This window comes from Oryctolagus cuniculus, chromosome 8 (assembly GCF_964237555.1).
Source record: "Oryctolagus cuniculus chromosome 8, mOryCun1.1, whole genome shotgun sequence".
NCBI classification, from domain to species: Eukaryota; Metazoa; Chordata; class Mammalia; order Lagomorpha; family Leporidae; genus Oryctolagus; species Oryctolagus cuniculus.
The window spans coordinates 52602618-52623057 of record NC_091439.1 but is presented as its reverse complement, the minus strand read 5'-3'; the positions used below and the strand labels follow the sequence as shown (position 1 = coordinate 52623057).

General features: G+C 39.9%; 1 protein-coding gene across 9 annotated transcripts in view; it reads left to right on the top strand.

Moving 5' to 3' along the window:
• ALPK1 (alpha kinase 1) overlaps positions 1-20440 on the top strand; it is a 173777-nt gene that overhangs the window by 66487 nt on the left and 86850 nt on the right. For 6 of the 9 annotated variants that reach the window (XR_011378302.1, XR_011378303.1, XM_070047742.1 and 3 more), the window contains exons 2-3: positions 3246-3438; positions 4118-4270. The exons of 2 other annotated variants lie outside the window; for them this stretch is intronic. The gene's annotated coding sequence lies outside the window, so the exon portion shown is untranslated. Of the gene's footprint in view, positions 1-3245; positions 3439-4117; positions 4271-20440 lie in introns of those variants that run through there. One more of the 9 variants, XM_070047740.1, reaches the window with a different exon arrangement.

Genomic DNA, 20440 nt, shown 5'->3' with positions numbered 1-20440 from the left:
CGGCCTCCTCCTAATTCTCCTTGATGAAAACAGAAGGATTTCACAGCACAGAGAGCAGTGGTTTACGAGGACGGGTACAGACAGAACTCTGTTCATCGTCTTCAAAGTGACGCAGCGATGGCACGACTGCTGCTGTGGCCACATGTAATATAGCCTGTAGCTCTTTAAAGAGGATTAGCTTTAGTGCGCTGGGACCATTCAATGCTGGATTCCACGTAGAGCAGGCTATGCTAATGAAATGCTAATGTCCATGGCAAACATTGCGTAATATCCAAACCCCTCCAAACCCAGCTTTGTCTCTTGCACAGTGGGCAATCAAACTTTGTCATATCAGGAGAAGTAACAAGCAAACAGCCTTATACTCTTCTGACTGTGTTATCTGTTTCTATAAAAAGTGAAATGAAATATAAATATGTATAAACACATATTTTTAATCTAAACTGACTTTCAATGTCGGTAAAAAAACTCAAAGTTCAGTAATTATAAACCTTACCATTCCTTTGCCCAAGGTTATGCGTAGAATTCAGCTTTTTAGAAAAGGACATGCATACATATGGCTTTTTAAAAACAAGACTATTAGGATTACAAAGGGCCTTCAGTGTGGGTTTTTTTTTTTTCTTTTTTCTCACTTCACCTTCAAATTCTTTATTTACAATTTTCACTTTCTGCCACCACAATGTCTTTCTGCTCCACGCTGGGAAATGCTAGGTCTTCATCAAAATTTTCTACTTGGTGTTTCTACTACATCAGAAGCCAATACGATATTTGATCCGTTTCTTAAAACTGCACATGCATTTACTCTCAGAGCTGTTTTCACTTTAGAATTAGAGCTGCAGAGTGTATTTGGCACTGGGAAGATGAATGTGTGATTTGCAATCCTTGTAACGAGGTGTAGCATCTCTGAGTCTATGCACGTGGTTCCCAAAGATTGAAAGCTCCCTGCAGATTTCCTCTCAATTGCTGGGAAATAAAGATCCCAGCAAACACATGGAAGCGGTGCCTCTGGCTCCATTGCCGACGCGTGATCTCTCATTAGTTACTAGCATTTCACTACACTCAGACCAGTAGCTTAGGCCCGCTCCGTTTTTTGTTGGTCAGAGGTATGTGTGTGTGTGTGTGTGTGTGTGTGTTTTCCATCTCAGTTTGGAGTGGTTTGTCTCTGTGGACACGGAGCAATGGCGATACATATTCATGAAAGAGTGCTCTTTCCAGTCCCTGCTAAGGCTGACAAAGCCCTCGCTGTTGCACTCAGCAAGCGACTGGGCTTGTGTGTGGGGGCTGCCCAGCCAGATTAGCGCAAACAGCAAGCCCGCTCCTCTGCTTGTTAGGCCTGGCCTTCCTGACAATTTCCCCAATTGTGGCTTGTGACAAGGCTGTCATGAGGTGATGGCTTCTTTTGGCCATTTTCAGATAAAGATAATTTCCTTAACTTCCATTTTATTTGACAACAAGCAGTTCAGGAGAGAAAGGAAGTGCTTTGGTAGTTTATGGATTACGGTTTTGTCACTTCAAAGGCATCTTTGATCTAAAAATATGTGCTGTACCAAATTCATTATGTCTTTCCTTAAAGAGCTTTTAAATTTATTGATCTTCTCCTCAATTATTCTCCTTTTACATGCAATAATGATGTGTGAGATGGTAGTGTTGGGAAAGGCCTCGGGAGGAGTGTGGGGGACTCACAGACAACTGGTCACTTCTAAGGTCATTACAAGAAGGAAACAACAGGTGCTTTTGTTTGGCATCAGTTTTCTTCTGAATCCCTCTGTGACAAAGGCCCTTCTGCTGTGCATTGCTCCACAGGATGATATTGCTACCAACAGAAGGAGACAAAGTTACATTTGGTTTTGGGGCTTAATAATGACAGAATCTCACAATCTGTGTGAAAACTGGGCTTAAAATTGTTTTCACCCTCACCCTCGGGTCTGTGGGTTCCTCTGGTCCAGTGGATGAGGCCTGTGGAGAAAAAACAGCAAGAGATTTCCTTGTGGGCCAGCAGTTTGGCTTCCTCTAGGAGCAGTCGTATACTGTGCTGAGGCTCTGCTTGCTGCGGGTCTTCTAAGTGGGTCTTTAGAAAATCATACGGCGCAGAAAATAAGAGAACAAAACTCCCTACTGTGAGCATGCACTTGAAAGATGTAGTGGGACAAGCATTTTCGGCTTGTGCCGCAGGTTCTCTTGTTCAGGAGGTCCACTTGCCCTTTCGCCTTCTTTGTTGTGGTTGTTGTAAACAATGGTGATGTGAAATTACTGTGTGTTAAACAACACTGAGGACAGGGGCTGAATGGGTGGTATCCAAATTGTCACAATTAACCTTATCTTCCAAAACATCACATGTAAAAGCCACTTGAAGATGGGACGATTTTATTTCTGCAACTAGGGAAACAAACGAAAGCACACATCTTAATTTCATTTGGATGGGGGGGATCTAGATGTTTTATTTTGCTTGTCTCTTGATAGTCTATTTGATAATGTAGAAATATCCAGATACTTTTGATGGTATGTTCATGTTAGCAAATCCTAACGTCGGAAACTTATACATGAAAGGAAATATGTAATTTTAAAGTATGGCCTTAGCTCTTAAAAGTAATGAAAATTGCCTTTGAAAAATCAGTTTTCTGAATTTCCAAAAACAAGTGTAATGTAATGGCTTCCACTTTGCGAAACTAGTTCAGAGGTTAAGAGTCCGTCCAAGTTGTTCAGTACTCAGCCTACAAGCTCAGGATAAGCCTTTCCTGTGTTATTACATCCTGAGTTGGTTGTAGGTATACTACTGTTAGCCTGATCTTACAGGTACAAATAATACGACTCAAAGAAGTTAAATAATTTGCCCATTATCTCTTATCCTGTAAGTGGTAAATCCAGAATTAAGGCTTGGCTACCTCTGTTCCCAAACTTCTGTTTTTCAGTGCTAGGGCCTAGAAGATGTAGGAACTGAAATAGCTAAATAGGTCTGCTTGTTCCTCTTGGTACTCGAACAAGTAAAAATTACTTCTCAGCTCACCTCCCATTGTGCCACTACCCCCATCCTTGGTTGCTTGTTCTACCCAGCCCAAGCAAATCGGCCAGGACAGCACAGAAAACGAGAGTTGCCAGAGGAACCGTGGCCTCTTGCCTCGGTTTCCCTAGTTTTCCTCCTGTCTGCCTGTTAGACCCAGCTGAAGTCTGCTAAGTTCAGAAGTAGAGTTTGTGGTTCATCACCTCATTAAAGATTGCTGATGTCATTCTTTTGCCTTTGTTTTGACCAGGAAGCCTTGATTTTGATTTCTTTGTGAAGCCAGTAAACACCACAGTGGAGGAGGAGAGCAGTAGATGGGGAGGAAACAATGTACTGGGGAAAGAGCCCAGTTTTGTCTTCGAGTTCACCTGCTTTGTGACATGTGAATGCGCTACAGAAATTGGCAGACAGCACACCATCCGCCTGCCTTGGAGGAGACAAAAGTAAGCACCCGTCCCAAAGAGATTGCGCTGAAATATGATATCAGCTGCAGGAGCGGGCCATCTCCTCCGGTCAAATGAGAAAAATCATATTATCCTCTCTGCGGTATACAAATAGCTTGTAAGCCACATTCTCCATTTGAATGATAACAATAAAGTGCTAACCTCGCTGCTGCGGGCCAGCCTGATCCCATCCCCAAACACAAACACTTCTGCCTTGGTTTTGGCTGGGGGCTGTGCTGTGGCCTCCCCGCCCCCACCTCCCCCCCCCCCTTAATTGGCTGAGACCACCAGAATTTGGAGGACCCAGATGTCACTGATAGTTTTCCTAGGGAACACATTCATGCCCATCTGTTGCAGCCTAGAAGGCTGTTCATATATCCACAAGGCCTTCATTTAATTCTTGTCAGAAAGTAATGTAAATCCAGTTTACCTCAGAGGTCGCAGCCGAGATTTATGCCAATGAGCCCCCTGCAATTTACACACACTGTAGTTGTATAGGATGAAAAGAAAGCCTTTCATGTTGGTGCATATTAACAAGAAAGCCTGCCTTCCGAGAGAGGCTTTTTCACTGAGGTTTCTCCCGATTTTAATACAGCCTATGCCAGTTGGTATACCCAGCTTTAGAAAAGGAGAGAGAGAAAAAAATCTAATCTTTAAACTAAAGTTTCTTCTTTTATAGGAGGTGAAAGAGAAAGAGGAGTGAAATCCTAGCAAGTGGCACTGCCATGTCTTTAATTATCCAAACTCCCCCGCACTTGGAGAAGCTGCAGTGGGACTTAAGAGCTTGTTCCAGCCTGAATTACTGCTAGTTGAATCTAGGGACAATTCGCTGGTAAGCAATTATCTTTCCAATGTGAAGGATAGTAGGATTGACCAGAGCGGGATCACTCTTCTGACTGTTCCACTGTCTCTTTCTGGTAGAGTCGAATTATGCAATTCGATTAACTTGACTTGGACCATGCTAGGTGGAAATTTTGCTTTAGCAGCAAAGTAAAAAAGTTCGTATGTAATATATATATGTTACAGCTTTGAAATGCATGCACAGTTTTTCTCAAAATGTACATTTCCCGTGAACTTCCAGAAGACCCCACAAATGCATGGATTTCAAAATTTTTGAACCAAAATAAATTTATCTTTTAATCTCATTTTCCCACAGTTTTTGAAGTACCTATAAATAATCTATAGAATTATTTCTTTGAAAATTTAAGAGCCTTTCAAAGGACTTCCATGAGTCCTGTACTGATACAGTTTGAAATACCCAGAGCAGTGTCAGTAGGCTGGAAGCAATTTTTTTTTTTTTTTAAATAACCATGAGTTCCAAGTCTCCTTAACATTCTAAATATACCTCTCATTAAGGACATGGCCATGACCCGTCAACTTTCTTATCTCTAATGTGGGGGTAAAACCTACATACTAAGCTTTTCCATCAGAGGTGTCCAGCATAGTGCCTGAAACATAGAGAGCATTTAAGCAAAGGTAATTTTCCCACCCTACCCTACTTTTTGGTGATATCCATGACCATGAACTATATTAAACTATTTAAAATGCTGGCTGACTTAATTCAGATACTCTAAGCATTCCAATCACCAGCCTACTGTTTCTTATTTAAAAAAATTTTTTTAAAGAGAAATGAGGATGGCGATTGTTCTTTCCTACCGTTCAGAATTTTTGTTTTCAGTTGTTTAACTTGTTTATTCTGTCAGAAGTAGAATAATAGAAGTGTGGTAGTTTGGGTAAAAGCAGGCATGGCTGCCATGCCCATTCACAGTTGTAGCCTCTGATTTCCCAAGACAGTGTTAATAGGGGGCGTGATTCTCGGGGTTTTATAGACAATGCTCATTTACCCATGCTAACAGCTTTGAAGTATACGGTATGATTATTTTTTGCATTGCAGTTTTAACATTTTGTTTGCATTTTGCTTAAGGTAATATTAAAAATCAGTTATGACTTCCCAGCATATTCTAACAGGACAGTTCATACAGCAGGCTACCCTGAGAACTATTGTATGGAGGAGATGTAGGCAGAATGGGTCCTGAGTAAAAATACAGTGTATTATTGGTAGCACAGTAAGCAGACGCTCCAAATGTGCAGAGTCTGGGCTGCGTTACAGACCCATTAGGGAGGCCAAAGCCCTATTTGGTTGGCTTGCTAAACTAGGGGCTAGGCAGATTTAAAATAATTTCAGAAAGATCTCTGGCTGCTTCTCAGGTGTTATCAAGACTACACGTTTCACTTGCAGTCTTCAAAAGTTAATACTTCAAAAAAATGTATTGTTGCAACTTGCAAATATGTGCAAATGCAGCAGATGTACAAAAAGAAACCTCATGTACTCTTATTTAGTCTCCACGTTTAACAATCCATAGCTAATCTTGCCTAATCAACACCCTTCCTTACTTCCCACTGCTAGGCCTCACATTATTTTAAATCAAGTCTCAGACTTCATCTGATTTCATCTGTAAATATTTCAGAGTGTATCCCTAAAATACATGAATTCCTTTTCAAGAAAACCACAATACTGTAATCTCACCTTAAGAGTTAACATTAACTCCCCAATGACATTTACTGTCACTTAATATTATCGATCAGAAAAGGGAGACTCTTTTTCTGTTTAAGGAAACTTATTATTTAGCTCTAACGTTACAAATTAGTTATGTTGTGTCCATGGCACACCTATTTCATGAAGAGTCTTTGCTGATGACTGTACAGTGAGTATATGTGGTTGGCATGTTTTATGGTATGTGGTAATGTCTTCTAGAGTTTGTTACCTTATTGAGAAATAAAAAGCCCATCAGTATTATACTCCTACCTCACCTTCACTGATTCATTTAGATAAGTGTTTTCCAAACTTATTAGCTTCACATGAGATTGTATATGGAAGGCCACCATACGTAACAGATGGAAATGAAATTGCTCTGGGGCCATGCTGCCAACTACTCATTTGGCCCATTCTTCGCCCTCGGCGGGTTACTGCAGGTTTCAGCATGTGAAATGCTTGTGTATGAGTGCACACAATTTCTCCATTATGATATCAAGGCAGGACAAACTGCCATTTAGCAGTGTAAAGAGTAGAAGAGAATTTCACACATAGCCAATGGTGGGCGGGGGGGTGGGTGGGGGTGGGGTGGGAGGGTTGACAATACAGTTCTTACTCTTATAAAATACTTGCTACCAAAAAAAGAATGTTTCATTTAAAGTTATGAAAATGTTTCTTGTGCTGGAAAAAATGCACTCTGCTCATAAATAACAAGCTCACTTCTCAGTTGACTCTATTGGGCCTCCTGGGAGGAGATATATTTGCTTCCTGTCAGGATTAATCTATAAATGCAATCACCACTTAGACCTCATCAGTTCTTTCCTTTCCTTTCATTGGTCCCTCTGGAGTTATATTATAACTTGAATAAGGTCAACACTAGTACGCTTCTGCTTTAGAAAAAATATAGCAGCTGCTATTTCAGAGTTCTAGAATTTGAGAATGAAGCCTAGGAGACTCCTCTGCCATGGAATCGACACTCTACTGACATTGTGTTTCCTGTTTTTCACTGTGATTATTAGTTTCTTCCCGCACAAAAACCAAGACAATTGTGTCATATAAACCGCAGAGGATTAGATGTTGAAAAGCTGTATCTAACTCCTGGCACATAATTCTAGTGAGTTGCTGCTTGAATTTGGACAAACCACTGACCTGTGACTTCGACTTTCTTTATCTTCAAATGGAGACTATATTCCTTGCTACCTTCCTCACTCTGATCTTATAAAAGTAAGATAATCATCCCAGTTCTGCTTTCTTTGTCAAGATCAGTCAACAATGGCCTTTTTTTCCCTGAATAGTAGGAAGGATGGGATGATTTCGTAAGCTCATCCTTGTGGGTCGAGAATTTTTCTCAAGTTATTTGTGCTTACTTCCGCAGTGAGATTGTCTTTGAAGTTTGGAAATATTTGCTCTATTTTTCTGGTAGCCCTCAAAAATACCAAGTACAGTGTGCAACAGATACTCAATAAATGCTTAACTACTACTGATGAGTTTGAAAATATAGTACATATTATTTTACATCTATACTTCTAAGTTAAGCATGAAGGAAAGAATAGAAAGCAAGCAGTGATGTTTGGCCAGTTAAAGTTAATGTGTTTCACTTGCCTAGTTTGATTTTCTGATTTTTTTTTAAATATTCTGTATCACTGTTAGCTTCATACTGGCAAATATTCCTTCATTAGCTACAAGCAAAGAACAGCCTTAACACTAAGTCTCAGATTGCCACCCTCCTTATTAGAGAAAGGAGAAAATGAGAGTTCTTCCGCTTGAGGAGCTACCAAAGAAAGCAAGTGGAGTGGCTGGAGAAACAACAAAGTTCTCGCCCAAATCAGGTGACTGACGCTCTGAGCGCATTTGCTCCGTGACTGAACAAATTTTGCTCGGTAACAGAACTCTTATAGAAAGTATAGAATCCTGCCCGTCTAAAACTGTACTCATTTTCCAAACCAGCCTGACGAAATGAGGCCTCAGAGCTGCAGGTGATGGAGCGGGCGGGCGCAGGCCTGGTTTTCTGAGCAAGTCTTTTTGGCTCGTGAGACAGCTGTGGTCAGGACTCTGCGGCTTTGTGTGCACCACGGGATGCTTACTAGCCAGCTCAGGGAGCAGACAGAAGTAGTAAACTGCTGTCTTTTCTGTGTAGTCCCTTTTGCGGTTGGCGCGCCTTTGGATCGCACAGGAGTAGTAGCATCCTTGTCTGTGGCCCGTCTCTGCGGGCTTGTCCCCGAGTTGGAGTCGTTTGTGCGTCTGGATGTTGGTCCCGCAGAGCCGCCTTTGCGCCCTGCGAGTGTGGCCATCAGGCGTTCTCCAGCCCTGTCGCCTCTTCCCGGGGACCTGCAGGGCCGCGTTTGTTCCCCGGCCAATAGGAGACTCCCTGCCACGGCCGCCGGGGCTGAGCACACGCTGTGTGACTCGCACTGCCCCACGGTGGACTCTTATTATGTCGGCCCCGGAGTGTGGTCTGCCAATCCCCAGGACAGAGGCCCACCCCCTGGGCACCTTTGACACTTTAAGTATAAAATAAATAAAGAGCTTTGTGTGTATCTCAGAGCGAAGGAGAAGATGAGGGGCTGGGGGTGCTTCTGTCTGATCGGTAATCCCGCGGACACTCTTCCCGCTCGGCGGGTTCAGGCCTCCTGCTTCCGACACCTCGGTCCTGGCCGCCTCAGCGCCTGCAGGCAAACAGCTGATTAAACTCGGTTGGCTGCGTTGGAGGTTTGCTTGCTTTCTTTTCTTTTCTCCTTTTATTTTAAGCAAATAAAATTCACATCTTTCTCCTGGAAATGTCTAACTGATCATAATATTCCAATTCTCCAGCAGGATTTCTATTCATAAATTGGCTGTGGATTTGGATAATTATGTAGAGGATAATCTCATGATTACACAGCTCCGTACTGGGAAAAAAATCAAGAACCCAAAGGCTTTGCGAAGCCAGGCACTTTTCCTTCTAAGAAATGTAACTGGTTATGAAGCTAATGAGAAAACCAAATCCAAATCAGGTAAATAAGGGAGAAGTTGAGAGACTTGAAAAATTAAATTTTATTTCCTGGGGCTGGCGCTGTGGTGCAGTGGGTTAAAGCTCCGGTCTGTAGCACCAGCATCCCATATGGCCACCAGTTTGATTCCTGACTACTCCACTTCTGATCCAGCTACCTGGGAAAGCGGCAGAAAACAGCCCAAGTACTTAGGTCCCTGCACCCACGTGAGAGACGCTCCTGGCTCTTGGCATCATATCGTCTCAGTTCTAGCCATAGTGACCATTTGGGGAGTGAACCAGCGGATGGAAGACCTCTCTCTCTCATTCTGTCACTACCTCTCTCTGTAGCTCTTTCAAATAAATAAAATAGGGGCCAGCGCTGTGGCGCAGCAGGTTAACGCCCTGGCCTGAAGTGCCGGCATCCCATATGGGTGCCGGTTTGAGACCCGGCTGCTCCACTTCCTGTCCAGCTCTCTGCTGTGTCCTGAGAAAGCAGTGGAAGATGGGCCAAGTCCTTGGGCCCCTGCACCCACGTGGGAGACCCGGAGGAAACTCCCGGCTCCTGGCTTCGGATCGGCACCGCTCTGGCTGTTGCAGCCAATTGGGGAGTGAACCACCAAATGGAAGACCCCTCTCTCTCCCTCTCTTTCTCCCTCCCTCCCTCTCTCTCTCTCTGCCTCTCTTCTCTCTGTGTAACTCTTTCAAGTAAAATAAATAAATCTTTAATAAATAAATAAATAAATAAATAAAATCTTTGAATTGGCACCATGAGGTTTATTAAAAAATAAATTTTATTTCCTGAATTTTGGTAGCAATAACTGATATCTATGAAGCATTTATTAAAATGTGTGTGTGCGTGCACTAGTTAGTTCAACTCTACGAGAGTGATCCTTTTATTACTGTATTTGCGGATAGGAAACTGAGCAGTGATCTGTCTAAAGCTGCTCAGCTGGAGCTCAGATGTAAGCCTTGGAAGACTCACTGCAAAGCGCATACTCTTAACTCAGCTGCCTCCTGATGGCTGGGACGGTGAAACCGCAATTCATCAGTTCAGCATCTTTGTTTTTCTGCTCCTGTAATTTCAGAGCCCCCCTATCCATTTTCTCCAAGACAGATTTCTCCTTTGTGGGCTCTCTCTAACTTCAAAATCTGCATGGTTCATCGCACAATAAAAGTACCATCCTAGCTGTGGGAATGATAAATTCAGATGTGGAAAGACTTTGTTGCAAAGTTAACCTGAATCCCTGCATTTGCTGGGCTCACCTCAAGTATGTAATGCTTCCCAGCCCTGGCAGTTTCATATCCCTGTGTGTTTCATGCCATCTGCATGTATGTACCACACCATTGCCAAGGTTCTCCTCCCGCCCTGTGCCTGGAGAAACACAGCGTTTTTCTCATTCTGACTGTTGATATAAACAGAGGATTTCCATTGCATCACCCACTGCAGAGCAGACTAAATAATCCAGGCTGCTTCATTTTTTTTTTAATTTTTAATTTTTGAAAGAGAGAGGGAGGGAGGTTTCCCATCTTTGGGGTTCACTCTTCAAATGCCCACACCAGCTCAGTGAGGCTGCAGTAGGCCAAATCTAGGAATTCAATCGGAGTCTCCCACAAAGGGGCAGGGACTCAATTATTTGAGCCATCACCTGCTGCATCCCAGGGTGTATATTAGCAGGAAGCTGGAATCCAGAGCACCGCCAGGTATCAGACTCAGACACTCTAATGTGGGATGCAGGTGTTCCGAGAGGTGTCCTAAACTGCGGAATGAATTGCTTACCTCCATTTCTTCTTTTGAAGAGGCACTCTCTCTTCCAACAAAGGTACTCTTCCTGATTTTTTCTACAGAACTCTGGTACTATTTAGTGGGAAGCAAAGTGGCCATGTATTTTGAGGACAATTTGGAACTTTGAACTATTATTCTGATCTCTACTTGGTGGCTTTGAGAAATCACTCAGTCTCCTCCAACTTTCCGTCTTCCTGGCTCAAATTGTTTATCTTGAGTTTGGATGTAGGATATCTGCCTCCCAGAGAATACACCTCAGATTGAAGGCCCTGGGGCTGGTGTTGTGGTGCAGTGGATTAAACTGCTCCCTGCCACACTGGCGTCTTACATGAGCACCAGTTGGAGCACCTGCTGATCTGCTTTCCATCCAGATCCCTGCTACTGCACCTGGGCAAACAACAGCAGATGGTCCAAGTACCTGGGCCCTGCCACCATGTGGGAGACCGGGATGCAGTTCCAGGCTCCTGGCTTCAGCCTGGCCTGACCCTGGTCTTTCAAATAAACGAATAAATCTAAAAAAAAAAAAAAAAATTGAAGGTCGTTCAAAGTTTACAAAATCTTCCTGCTCTATGAATGCCTGCTAGCACGGTGTTGGCTCTGGATTTGGGGAACATATGGACTGGGTATATGTGAGTGATCTCTCATCTAGGGTGTAGAAATGCAAAGAAAACTCTCCTGGAACCACCTCTTTGAAGTCATTGCAGGAGCCTGGAGCCAGGACCAGATGGGAGCTTGACTCACCTTGACCTGAGATGCTGCTCTTGTAGCCATGGGGGCCAGGCTCACAGTGAGTCAGGTGTCACCATGGCTGATGGAGTGGGTAACTGTAGCCGGAGAGTATGCACAACAGGCCTGGCAACGATGCCTTTTCTTTTCCCTCTCCTTTCTTCCTGAGACCGGCAGGTAACCCATTCATGACCCGGAACACTCTCATTGCACTTTCGTGTGCAGTGGGGTTTGGTAAACACATTCAGCTGCAGGGAACTGGAGAGGGTGGGGTGCAAGGGCTAGAGAGGCAGCAGGAAGGCACAGTGTGGGCATCCAGTTTCCTGTTTTAACCAGGTGATACTCAGGCTGGAAATCCTGCTAAGGAGACATAGCAAAGAACTTCATTTTCACTTACAGAATGTCCTAATGTCTCTTTTGTTATTAAAAAAGATCAAGACATACTTTAAAACTTTTTCTTTTATTTTAGCTTGTAAGTGGGATGAAAAGATAAGTTGAATTTCTTGGTAATCTAAAGTGTATTAAACTCATGGTTCAAACTGCTCATCTCCGCGATGATTTCAATACCTGTGCTTACTCGGAAATCCCCACCTGAGATGAGGATCCCTCCTCACAGTCTCTGTTCATGCCATTCCCCAACTAGAATTCTTTTCCTCACTTTTCACTCCAAATACACCAAATCCTACTCTCTCCCTGCTATGAAAGGCTGTATCTTTTCCATCTTTCAATGGTGTCACTGGCTCTAATCCTAAGGGGAATAACATATTTATTATCCAGTATTCCTAAGCCTGGGTTTCCAGTTTATTCTTTTTATTGTTTTCATTAAATGTCATATAGATAATAGATGTCAGGTAATAGTATAATAGGCATAAGATACACAGAACACAATGAATACCCATAGACCAAATAATTGATTTAAATAAAATAATGTGCCACCCACTTTGGGTTCTCCTAAGTGCACCTCCTTCTCATCTTCTTCCCTCTCTCCTCAAAAAATCTGCAATTCTAGGGGCAGGTGTTTGGCTTAGTGGCTAAAACGCTGCATGGGGTCCTTGTATCCTATATCTGAGTATCTGGGTTCAAGTCCCAGCTCCGCTTCTGATTCTAGCTTCCTAATAATGTGCATCCTGGGAAACCTGGATTGAATTCCAGGTTCCTGGCTATAGCCTGGTCCAGCCCTGTCTGTTGCATACGTTTGGGGAGTGAATCTTTCTTTCTCTCTCTCTCCTTTCTCTTCATTTTAAAAATAAATGAATAAATACAATTCTGAATATTTAATTTATCATTCTTTCTTTTCTTTACAGTTTTACCATTGTATGTAGCAATATATTATTTCTAAGTGATTGTAAGTTTTATGCGTGCATCCCTCTATGACTTGCTTTTTATGTTTCTAAGATTCACCCAGTGTTGTTACATGTTCCTGCAATCCTTTTGTTTACTTGCTTATTCTATCCCAGTGTAAGTGTGCTTCAGTTTTCTAATCCACCCTCCCATTAGTGAATATGTAAGTTGCTTCCTTCTGTTTGTTTGCTATTACTAACTGTCATATGCATGTACTTGTATATGTGTATGTATGCAATATGTCACTATGGACATTCTTATACAAAACCCCTAGACATAGATACAAGAATTTCTTTCCATGTATATGCCTACAAGCAGGACACTGGGTCATAATGTGTGTGCATCTCTCATTTTGCTGGCTAATGCCAAACTGCAGTTTATAATGATGGTATATGGGAATAATCAAAACCAACTAATTCTGACAATAATTATCCAATTTAAAATATTTTCCAATAAAGAAAGTGTGAATGGGTCTTTACTGTGGTTTGAACTTGTATTATGTGATTACTAATGATGCTTTGTGCATTTGATATGTTTATCTGCCTTCATGTTTCCTCTTGTGTGAAGTGTCTGTTGAAGACTTTTGCTCATTCTTTTGTTCTTAGGAATTGGTCTTTTTCTCACTGATTTGTAAGAGTTCTTCATATATTCTGGACAGAAATCTTTTGTTAATTACCAAAGTTATAAATATTTTCTACCAGTTTGTGATTTCTCTTTTTACTTCATTTATTGTGTGATTTTATTCATCAGAGTTTCATCTTTTAAAATGAAATATATCATTTCCCTTATGATTTTTTTTCTGTCTTTTTTTGTTTGCTTTTGGGAAAGCATCTAGGAAATCCTTCCCTAACAGAAGGTGTTAAGGATAGTCTCTTGAGAGGATCCTCTCTCTTAGAAGTTGCATAATTTTTCTTTCACATTTAAGCCAATATGTAAGTAGAATTTATTTAAAAAAAAATAGCTCAATACCGTCTATTAAACTCTGTGATAAATCTATCTAGTCTATGATCTATCTGAGGGTTCTTCAAAAATTCACAGAAAATGCATATTATTAATAAACTATGCACAGATTTCAGAATGTTTTGCACCAAAATAAACATATTTTAATTATACTTTTCCATGGACTTTTTGAAGTACAGTTTATAAATGGATCCTTGTAGGGCTTCTTATTTTATTTATAAGGTCAATTTGTCTAAGCATCAATAATTTTTGTATCATTTAATATGTTTTATATTAACTGACATTGAATAAGCATTCTCTCATTTCCCTTGTTATTTTTCAGCAGGATTATCTTAGGTGTTCTTGAACATCTTTCTTCAATATAAATTTTACAGTCAGCTTGTACGGTTACCCAAAGACACACAGACACAAATAGAGCTGTTGAGATTTTGATTAGAGTTGCATTAAAGTTACAGATTAAAAATAATATCAGAATACTATGTTTTCCATGCCACAAACAAGGGCTGTCTTTTCATCTATTTAGATTATCCTAAATGTCTTTCAATAAAGTAAGTTTTATAGTCTTGCACATTTCTTATTATTCTTAAATATTTTATATATATTTTATTTTACCTTATTTTATGCATGTACATGGTAACATTTTAAAAATATTTATTTATTTATTTTCATTTTATTTGGAAGGCAGTAAGACAGACAGAGGCAGATATCTTCCATCTGCCAGTTCATTCCTCAGATGTCCACAAGACCCAGGGCTGGCCCAGGCTGAAGACAGGAAGCTGGAATTGGAAGCGAAGTCAGAACTCAAACCTAGACCCCCTCGTATGGGGTGTGGGCATTTCAAGTGACATCTTAACTGAATATTTCTTTCTAATCACATTTTAAAAATAATTTGTTGCTAATCTAAAGGATGTTTTGCTTAAGGCTGACTTACTTAGTTTATTGAATGGTAAAATTTTGTTGGTAAAACTATGAATATGTTTCTAGTGTTTTCTTTGTAGGAACATTTCTCAACTCCTGCCTACATTTCTTTAAGATTATAAGACCATACAGGTTTCATAATTTTTCTTGATTTCTTTTCTGTAAGTTATATGTTTTGTAGGAATTGCTTAGCTTATCAGTTTTCAACCATATTGATTTCTAATTTTCTTTTGTTACTTTTTTGAAAATCTCTGTAGTTTCTGTAACGTTCCTTCCCTAAATTTCAGTTTGTGCTTTATTTGTTCTCTCTCTCTTCATCAAGTTTGCCAGCAGTTTGTCAATTTCATTGCCTTTTGATAGAAACAATAGTTTAATCTGTTGATCATCCCATTGAATGTTTTTCATTTCATTTCTTTCCTTTCTTCTTTATAGTTTACTTTTAAGCTCATTTTCTTAATTTTGTTATGTGAGCTTATACATTTCCTTCAAAATTCCACTTTGACTGAATTCCTTGTTTTGATGGATAGTATTTATCATTTTATTATAATATTCTTCAAATTCCATAAGGATCACTTCTTTGGGCCACAAATTATATGAAGTGCATTTTTAAGTTTCCATGTATATGAGTTTTATTTTTCTAGGCATCTTTTTTGGTTTATCAACTTTATCACTTTTGATCTTTTTTATTTTTTATTTATTTTTTTTATTTTTTGACAGGCAGAGTGGACAGTGAGAGAGAGAGACAGAGAGAAAGGTCTTCCTTTGCCGTTGGTTCACCCTCCAATGGCCGCCGCGGCCGGCGCGCTGCGGCCAGCGCACCGCGCTGATCCGATGGCAGGAGCCAGGAGCCAGGTGCTTTTCCTGGTCTCCCATGGGGTGCAGGGCCCAAGCACTTGGGCCATCCTCCACTGCACTCCCTGGCCACAGCAGAGAGCTGGCCTGGAAGAGGGGCAACCGGGACAGAATCCGGCACCCCAACTGGGACTAGAACCCGGTGTGCCGGCGCCGCTAGGCGGAGGATTAGCCTAGTGAGCCGCGGCGCCGGCTATCACTTTTGATCTTAAAACCACATCTGTATGAGTTAATGCTTGGAAATTTGTTGAGTTTTGCTCTATTGAACAATAGGTGTTAAATTCTTGTAAATGTTCCAAGTATGCTTTAAAATATTTATTAAATTGTTGAAGATGTTGTTTCATAAATAACTGGTAGATTGAATTTGTTAATTGTGTAGATCAAGTCAATTCTATCATTACTAATTTTTGTCTGATAAGTATATTAGTTTTTATGGGAGGTATGTTATTTATTTATTTTTGAAATAGAGAGAGAGAGAGAGGTCTCCCACCCACAGGTTCACTCCCTAAATGTCTGCAAAGGCTGGGGCTGGGCCAGGCCAAAGCAGGAGCCAGGAGCTGTAAATAGGTCTCCCATAAGGGTGCAGGGGCCCAAGGACTTAGGCCATCTTCTGCTGCTATCCTAGGTGCATTAGCAGGGATTTGGATTAGAATTGGAGCAGCTGAGAGGCGAACCAGTACCCATGTGGGATGCTGGTGTTGTAGGCAACAGCTTAACCTGTTATGCCACAATGCCAACCCCCATGTAGCTATTTTCTAATCCGGTTTAATCTTGACATTTTAACTGCAGCATTAAGTCATTTATATTTCTTGGAAATACTGCCATATTTCCACCATTTTATTTAGCGTTGCATATTTATCCTGACTCTTCCTTATCTTTTCCTTTTCATCTTGTCATTCTTTTAGTTAATTCTGCTTCTTTTCATCTTCTTTCTTCTACTAGTTGAGTTTTTTTTTTTTTTTATCATCTTAGTATCTCTGTTCCTCCTGGTCAGTGCAAAGATTCTAGAACACTTAATCACTCTTTTCATGAGTGCTGTTTGTATATTTTTTCAGGTTTCTTAATTGACAAGTAAACATTTTGCATGTATTAATGGTGTATAACCTGATGTTTTGAAATAGGTAAATGTTGTAGCATGGTTAAGTAAAGCTAATTAATGTATGTATTACTTTACATCTTATCATTTTTTTGTGATGAGACACTTAAATCTACCTTCTTGGTAATTTTTAAGTAATATGTTTCTGCTAACTATAGTCTCCATGTTGTACACTCAATCTATTGAGCTCATTCTTCCTTAATAATTGAAATTTTGTATCCTTTGTACAATATTTCCCATTAGTTCCTTGATCCCAGTCTTTGACAATCATCATTCTATTCTCTGCTTCCATAAATTTAATATTCAGAATCCACATATAATAAGATCATGTGGTATCTCTCTTTGTGTGTCTAGATCACTCTATCCAACATAGTGTGCTCCAGAGCCATCCAAGTTGTTGCAAGTGAGAGGACATAGGCCAAACAACATTCCATTGCGTGTGTGTGTGTGTGTGTGTGTGTACCATGTTTTCTTTCATCATTTATCTGTAGATGGAGACTTAGTTTTAGTCCATATCTTGGCTATTGTGAATAATGCTGCAGTGACATGGGAGTACAGACATTTCTTCAATACCTTGTTTTTGTTGCAGCTGTATACAACCAATGTTGCTTTTTTTTCTTTTTGGATCTTAAGCCTTTCATCTGTGATCACTTTCTTTGTAAACAGGGTATGTACTTAAGAGATTTGTTTACTAAGGATCTGTTGATGTTTGTTTTAAAGTCTTTATTTTGTAGATTTTTTTTCCACAGCACATTAAAAAAACATTCTTTCATCGTCTTCTTGTTTCCAAGGCTATAAATCCATTGTTATTTCTTGGAAGATAAGTTGTTTTCTTCTATCTGCTTTACAGGTCTTCTCCAAGTCTTTGGTGTTCCTTGGTTTTCACAGTGTTTCTAAGTATAGATTGGTTGTTTATTCTGCTTAAGGATTATGGGTATTTTGATTATTTCTTTCTCCTGTTCCAGAGTTCTCAGTCATCTCTTCAAACATTTCTTCTACCTTTCCATTTTCTTCTCATATAGGACTCTGATCAGACATATGTCAGATCTTTTCTGTCATTTCCTGTTTTTTAAACTTTTTTGTATTTTCCATCTTTTATCTTTGTCTGTTGCATTCTAGGTGATATGTTTGAACTTAACTTTCTAGTCCAAAAATTCTATCTTCAGTTAGAGCTAATATTATATCAATTGTTTTCATTCTTTAGATTTTAAATTATAGTTTTCATTTCTAGAAATTCTATTTGATTTTTAGTTGAATTAAGCTATTTACTCATATTTTCAACATGCTTATCCACTTGCTTACACATATTAGACATATGCATTTTATAGTTTATATCTAGTAATTCTATTGTCTAACATCTTTGTAAGTCTGATTTTTTTTTTTTTTTTTTTTTGGATAGGCAGAGTGGACAGTGAGAGAGAGAGAGACAGAGAGAAAGGTCTTCCTTTTTGCCGTTGGTTCACCCTCCAATGGCCGTCGTGGCAGGCGCACCGCGCTGATCCGAAGGCAGGAGCCAGGTGCTTCTCCTGGTCTCCCATGGGGTGCAGGGCCCAAGCACTTGGACCATCCTCCACTGCACTCCCGGGCCACAGCAGAGAGCTGGCCTGGAAGAGGGGCAACCGGGACAGAATCTGGCGCCCCGACCGGGACTAGAACCCGGTGTGCCGGCGCCACAAGGCGGAGGATTAGCCTGTTGAGCCACGGTGCCGGCTTTGTAAGTCTGATTTTACTGTCCATTGTTTCTCATTTCAGTCATGTATTTTTACCCTGTATATTTTGTGATATTTGACTAGGAGTTCATGTTTCTTGGTATATATAGGTGCAAATTCTTTGAAACAGATTGAATCAAATTTTTTCAATGAGAATTATGTTTCATTCCACTAGTTGCTTGAGAACACTCACCTAGTGTAACTTTTAAATAATTTATTTTAAATTAATTATGAGCTGAAAGTCTATTGGATCGTATCACTTCAAATTCTGAAGGGAAAATTTTTTGTTCCCCAAAGCAGCCTATGTTTTTCACAGGCAATTTTTCTGTGTGTGGGGAGGGTGTGGATTTATTTTTATCTCACTCTTACACACAGGGGTAATCTGTTAGAACTGTAATTTTTTGCAATTCCACCTTCCAAGGTAGTGAAAACTCAAGGTAAAGTTCACAGAGTTTGGCAAATACAATCAAAGCCAAAGCCATCCTTTGTGTTGCGGTTAACTTGGTCTGTCAAAACTTTCACTTGGTTTTTGTCTTTTAACTGGTCCTTCCTTTCTAGTCATTTCACTGACACATTTCAGAGACTTAAAAATGTTTTCCCAGGATTTTTAGTTATTTTCTTTAGAGATGTTGATCAGATAAACTTCCATACTGCTAGAAATAGGCGTGTATTCTTTAGGTTTTTGGTGACTCAGAAATTGCTAACAAATGGCTGCTATCTAGAAATGTCTCTCAGAACCCCACCATTGCTTTACCATGCAATCAGAATTCTCTCTTTGTTGCACCATTTCCACACCTATCAGAGCAAGGGGCAAGATGATGAGAGTTTGTTTGTGTAGTTGTTCAGGGAAAAGTGAAAAAGGTACAGAAAGCCAGATTATCTTTGTTTGTGCCTTATTAGAGAAATGTGTTATTGTATATTAGAGACCAGAATACATTTTTGCATAGAAACTGTATGGTAAATAATTTTGAATGTAGATGAAAATGTATCTTGACTGATTATTCATGTATACATGAACTAAATAGGCTTGCTTATGAATATTATCAACCATTAACTGAATTCCAATGTAGATCATTTAAACTGAGTTTTTGGAATTTCATCATGTATAATATGCCTTGTATAGTTAGCTAATTAAAGCTTTTATGTGTTTGTCTGTTACCTCTCTGATTACACAAAGGGCTTTCAAAAGATTCATGAGAAATTCACATTATGAAAATCCTATGTATGAATTTTTTAAATGTTTTGAACAGAACTAAACTTATTTTTAATACCTTTTCCATGAACTTTTTGAGGTACTCTCATTGTAGATTCATTGATGGTATAGACCATCTTTTATAGTTATGTTTCCCATATCTTCTACCTTAGAGATTCTGACTAGTTGAACAAAAGATATTCACGGAGGAGGAATCCAGTAGATCATAGAATGTGTTTGGAATCTTTTTACTTTCCCTGACCCACTCATTCATGGAGGTACTAGTTGTCCAGGAGAAAGGACTGAAATACAAGTGTCAAAAGAAATGGAATGTTGAATAATCCATTAATTTGCTTCTTTTTCATGATGGCTGATTTTTCAATCATCCTATAACTCAGTCATTCAACTAAATTATAAGTAACCAGTATATCTAAAGAATACTTATGTCAAAATCAGACACAGAATGTATGAACACATGGTATCTGGCTATATATGTGCATGTATATCTTAGTGTGTATGATTCTAACTCTGCTGGTTATCTAATGTTATTCCAGAGATATCCATTTTCATGTTCAGCTGCTTTTGACTACCTATGTTCTATTTTATTTTTAAGAAAACATACATACAGAGGATGGTAAAATAGAAAACAGTAATCCATAGGTTTCAAAAAAAATTGAGAAATTTCCATTATTCAATTTTAGAATCAATGTATAATGAACAGAATGTTATAGTTCAAGGGAGCAAGAGCTGATATGTGTTAATTGAAAATGATTCTTTTATAAAAGAAGTTGACCAAAATTTCAATCAAGGCCATAGCCTGAAGGGAAGTTTCCTAGGCTCCAGCTTCTGTTATGCCTAACAATGAACCACACAAGTCTGGACAGATGGTTGGATTCCAAAGTGTTTCTCATGTTACAGTAT